Source organism: Garra rufa, chromosome 18 (genome assembly GCF_049309525.1).
Source record: "Garra rufa chromosome 18, GarRuf1.0, whole genome shotgun sequence".
Taxonomy (NCBI): domain Eukaryota; kingdom Metazoa; phylum Chordata; class Actinopteri; order Cypriniformes; family Cyprinidae; genus Garra; species Garra rufa.
In genome coordinates, this window is record NC_133378.1 from 37,922,536 (window position 1) to 37,928,535 (window position 6,000).

Here is a 6,000-nt window from a genome sequence, read left to right on the forward strand (position 1 = left end):
ACTTGTGATTTTTTGGAGAGTTTCTGATTGAATTTGTTTGCAGGATGCCAGAATAGCCTCCCAGAGCTGCTGTTTTGATGTGAACTGCCTCCCACCCTCATAGATCTTTTGCTTGAGGATGCTCCAAAGGTTCTCAATCTGGTTGAGGTCAGGGGAGGATGGTGGCCACACCATGAGTTTCTCATCTTTTATGCAGATAGCAGCCAATGACACAGAGGTATTATTTGCAGCATGAGATGGTGCATTGTCATGCATGAAGATGATTTTGCTACGGAAGGCACAGTTCTTCTTTTTGTACCATGAAAGAAAGTGGTCGGTCAAAAACTCGACATACTTTGCCGAGGTCATTTTAATACCTTTAGGGATCCTAAAGGGGCCAACCAGCTCTCTCCCTATGATTCCGGCCAAAAACGCCACCTCCTTGTTGTGGTCGCAGCCTTGTTGGGACATGTTCCATCCACTACTCCATCTATCTGGACCATCCAAAGATGCACAACACTCATCAGTAAACAAGACTGTTTGAAAATGAGTCTTCATGTATGTCTGAGCCCACTGCAACCATTTCTGCTTGTGAGCATTGGTTAGGAGTGGCAGAATAGTAGGTTTATGCACAACTGCAAGCCTCTGGAGGATCCTACACCTTGATGTTCGCGGGACTCCAGAGGCACCAGCAGCTTCAAAAACCTGTTTGCTACTTTGTAATGGCATTTTAGTAGTTGCTCTCTTAATCTGATGAATTTGTCTGGCAGAAACCTTCCTCATTCTGCCTTTACCTGCACGAACCTGTCTGTGCTCTGAATCAGCCTCAAATCTCTTCACAGTACAATGATGATGTTTTCATACCTTGTCCAAAGCATTGCACTATTTGACGCTTTTCGGCAGCAGAGAGACCTTTTTCTTTCCCATATTGCTTGAAACCTGTGGCCTGCTTAATAATGTGGAACATCCTTCTTAAGTACTTTTCCTTTAATTGGGCTCATTTGGCAAACTATTTATCACAGGTGTCTGAGATTCATTCCAGTGATCCAAAGAGCCATGAGACACAATACCATCCACGAGTTTAATTGAAAAACAAAAAACTGTGTGTTTATGACACTTACATCCAATTTGCATAATAATTTGGAACGCGGTGTAGTATTTAAAATATTAATAAGCGTAATATTTGAGTTATTCCATGAAACCAGTATGATTTGAGTCCCTCTGATTTTGTTAAGTGTATTTGATGTATTGGGTCACCAAGATCTATCAGAAGTGAATGATTAAAGCTAAAATGTCTTAATATTTGATTAGTTTCTTACAAACACATATCTTTTCATGTCACAATATGTTAATTGATGGACTGAAATGGTGTGGATTACTTGTGGATCACTGTGATGCTCATTCTGACGGCACCCATTCACTACAGAGCATCTATTGGTGAGCAAGTGATGTAATAAGTGACAGTTGGATGGTCATTTTGGGGAGGAAATTTTCAGCAAGTTTTCATTTTGGAGTTAACTATTCCTTTATTTTATTTTTATAAAAAATTAAGTTTTAGGTTTGGTTGACACATAACAGTCTCATTCTTATTATTTTGCACGTTACCAAATAGCCATGTACTGGAGCAATAACTGTCAAATGATAATGTGGTTTATTTGGCACAGCTCTGGGTTGATCCACCATGTGTAAACACCAGCAAACCCCTGATCCCAGAGCAGCCTTCTCCAACGTGTTCATACAAACTTCAACATTCCACATCAGAAGCCCAGTTTCACAAAGTCCTACTAAGGAATTGGAAAGAAAATTCTGAAACGAGTTCCAACAATCACAAACAGGTGTCTCACATAAACACAGTTCATATTGCTGCGAGAGCTGGAAGAGTTGGACTGAAGCGGATGCTTGGGGGGAAAAAACTTTCTAGAAAAATCTCAGTCTAATAACCAGAGAGGACATAATATTCTTACAGCAGCTTCAGTGTTATTTTTGTATTATTATCTTTGCAAACTGATCAGACTTACAGTTTTCCTAAAAATGACACATAAAATCACAGTGATATTAATGGAATGTTTTTTAAATGCCAATCTATCTTTAATATCTATAATATAAGATTTTATTGTTTTTTTTTTTGTTAAGTCTCTTCTGTCCAAGCCTGCATTTATTTGATCCAAAAGTACAGCAAAAACAGTAAAATTCTGTAATATTTTTACTTTTTAAAATATCTGTTCACTATTTGAATATATTTATTTTAAAATGTAATTTATTCCTATGATTTCAAATTGACAAACATTCAAAAATCTAAACTAATCTATCTAAACTAATCAAAACTAACGTATCTATCTATCTATCTATCTATCTATCTATCTATCTATCTGTCTGTCTGTCTGTCTGTCTGTCTGTCTGTCTGTCTGTCTGTCTGTCTGTCTGTCTATCTATCTATCTATCTATCTATCTATCTATCTATCTATCTATCTATCTATCTATCTGTCTGTCTATCTATCTATCTATCTATCTGTCTGTCTTTTTGGTCAGGCTTTCAAACCAACATAAAGTTTGTCTTGACATTTTTTTAAAATCTATATTAATACAGTGTTTATTAACATTTCTAATTAGCTTTATTTTTATATTTTCAGTTTTTAGTTTTTCTGTTATAGTAATTTGTAATGATAATAATAATAAATGTTTAAATTTTTTTTTTAATATAGTATAATTGCAATACTTTTTACACACTGCCACTCACAAGTTTTTGACCAGTAAGATTTTTTTAAGGAAGTCTTAAGAAGAAGCAAGCCTACATTTATTTGATTCAAAGCACAGCAAAAACAGTACAATTTTGAAAAAAATTTACTATTTAAAATAACACTTTTCTATTTTAATATATTTTAAAATGTAATTTATTGCTGTGATTTCAAACTGAATTCTTGCATCATTACTCCAGTCTTCAGTGTCACATGATCCTTCAGAAATCATTTAAATATTCTGATTTGCTGCTTAAAAAAATAAATAATTATTATGTTGAAAACTGCGGAGTAGTTTTTTTCAGGTTTCTTTGATGAATAGAAACTCTTTAGAAGAAAAGCATTCATCTGAAATAGAAATCTTTTGAATCATTATAAATGTCTTTATCATCACTTTTGATCAATTGAAATCAAAATAAACTTATACAGTACTTTCTATACAGTATTTATCAGAATTTAAAAATATATATATTAATAAATGTTTCTTGAACAGCAAATCGGCATATTAGAATGACATTTGAAGGATCACGTGACACTGAAGACTGAAGTAATGATGCTGAAAATGTAGCTTTGATCACAGGAATAAATTGCATTTTGAAATATATTCAAATACAAAACAGTAATTTTAAATAGTAAAAATATTTCACAGTTTTACTGTTTTTGCTGTACTTTGGGTCAAATAAATCCAGGCTTGGTGAGCAAAAGAGGCGTCTTTAAAAAACATTAAAAATCTTACTGTTCAAAAACTTTTGACTGGTAGTGTATATTCCTATTTAGCTTCAATTTCAGCTTCAGTTTCAGCTTTAGTAAACAATAACAGCACTACTCCAAACCCCTCATGACAGTCACTTTGCCAAGAAGGACGTGTTCCAGCATCTGTTTACAACATCCTAGTTAAACAAGCATAGTTACAATTGTATTCAAAACCACGACCATTAACTTATAATAGTTTGATGTGAACATTGAGTTTAAAATCTAATAGGAAAGTTATTCCCGTAACAAAACGGACGCTGATCCAAGAACATGTGCTACTTGGCAAAATCATAGTTAGCACAATGAAATATCGATTTCAGTGACTCATCACAGTCACGGCAGGCAGTTAATATGCAGTGAGGTCCAAAAGAAATCACATAAATCTAAAACAAAGAAATATTTTGATTTGATGCAATCTTATCGATGGTTCCATAAAAGCCTTTGAACATGCATGGAATCAAGATATACGCAAATTCACTTAAATTGATATCCTGAAAACATAATGTGCAAAAAGGAAGCTTTTTAATAACTTTTGGACCACACTATACATATTTAACGCTTAACTTCTTTGCCAAGCAATAAAAGTCTCATAGTAACGCAGAAAATGTTGCTTCTAAGAGGAAAACAGATCATCTGTTCACGCTTTCCATAAAGTTCACTGTTATGTAACACAAGAACATCATCCTCAGGTCAGATACTAAAACATATACGGTAGTATGAAAAACACATCCAGAGTCCAGATAACCTCAAACACACCTGTTTAACATCAAAAACAGCTGGAATCAGTTGACATGCTCTGGGAAAACTGTAAGGAAAACAAGATGTATGCCAAGTATAAATGTATAAATTCATACCGCCGCTCTTTCTGAAAGTATCCAAGCGAGTTAAAGCCAAAGTCCAGTGTGTGAAAGCTTCCTAAAACAGCCCAAACACTTCATAAGATCAGCAGCGCTGGAGAGACACGGTCAGCCGTATTACCTTCCAGATGTGTCAAGAGCCAGAGAGGGAGAGAAGGCAGAAGAGGAAAGAGGAAAGTAGTGTCGCCAAAAAATTAACGTCTTACTTCTGTTCCTCTCGAAAACAAACTTTTCCATGGTTGTAGTTGAAATATGAAGCTGGTGTGGATTAGAGCTAATTCTGGGAAACATACAGTGACTTTTGCACATACTGTACTGTAAGCTGGTTGAGAAAACTTCTCACTTTACTCTATAAACAATATTATAAGTTTGACGTTCACATTAAGAAAGTGAGAAGAAACAAATAGGTCAACATGTGCTTTTCATTTGTTTCTTTGGTTTGAACTGCATCACTTATCATGCGCATGCATCTGTTGATCTTGGTAAATCCAACTGCATGCTTTTTTGTTTTTTAATTCATTGCCTACTGAAAATTCAAGTAGGGATGCACCGATCCGACTTTTTCAGTCCCTATACCGATACCAATACCGATGCCTGGGCTTTGTATATCTGTCGATACCCGATACCGATCCGATACCATTGTTGAGTTAATAATAAACTGCATACCTTCCACCTTATACCTTCCTTCCACCATGTAGAAGAAACTAAAGGCACCAAACTTTCCTAACTAAACATTACTTTCCTAGCTAAGACAAAACAGATGTAATGTATTGAATACTTATTTATTTGTTATTTAAAGAACAATTGTGCATTCAAATCGAAAATAGAATGTAATCAAACTTCTTAAAATAAATTTAAATCAATAAAATGTACTAGAAACAAAAGTGTATTGCTAATGAATAACGTAGGATCTGCTGCGACGCTGCGACCTATATTTACAGTCACTGGCTGCGACGGAGGAAGAAAAAAATAAGAGGAAAAAAACTCGTTATTTTTATCAAATCTGTTAATTTTTCAGATCCCCGATCCAGCTATTTTTTCAATATCGGCGCCGATATCCGATCCTAATATCGGATCGGTGCACCCCTACATTAAAGTTGAGGTTTTGTGGGATTATTATATAGATATGTCATCTAAAACCTAGAATGTGTCTAAAAAGACTTCAAAATGAACATTGCACTATGCAGACTTTTTGTCCAATCAAATTCTTGTGTGAATGATAAAGTCACCCCCATTTACACAACCTGAAATCGACTAGAAAGTGGCCATAATTCATGGATATGATGTGAAACCTATTGGTTATTCAGAAATAACCTGTTATTAGATTTTATAACCTCTCTAAAGATAAGATCAAAGAGTTTTTTACTCACCCCCGGGCCATCCAAGATGTAGATGAGCTTGTTACTTCATCAGATTTGGAGAAATGCAGCATTAGATCACTTGCTCACTAATGGATCCTCTGCAGCGAATGGGTGCCGTCAGAAAGAGAGTCCAAACAGCTGATAAAAACATCGCAATAATCCACAAGTAATTCACACCACTCCAGTCCATCAGTTAACATCTGATAAAGTGAAAAGCTATGTTTAATTACTTTAACTTTAACCCTAAAAGAAGTTACACCTATGTGCAAACTGGACAGAAATGTCCAAAAATGGTCATAAAATATGATTTATTAA

At 34.9% G+C, this 6,000-nt stretch overlaps 1 protein-coding gene across 1 annotated transcript in view; it reads right to left on the reverse strand.

Annotated features, from left to right (window-relative positions):
• podn (podocan) overlaps positions 1–4,465 on the reverse strand; it is a 39,768-nt gene extending 35,303 nt beyond the window's left edge. Inside the window, exon 1 of the mRNA XM_073822757.1 lies at positions 4,322–4,465. The gene's annotated coding sequence lies outside the window, so the exon portion shown is untranslated. The remainder of the gene's footprint in view (positions 1–4,321) is intronic.
• Between the last annotated feature and the right edge of the window lie 1,535 nt (positions 4,466–6,000).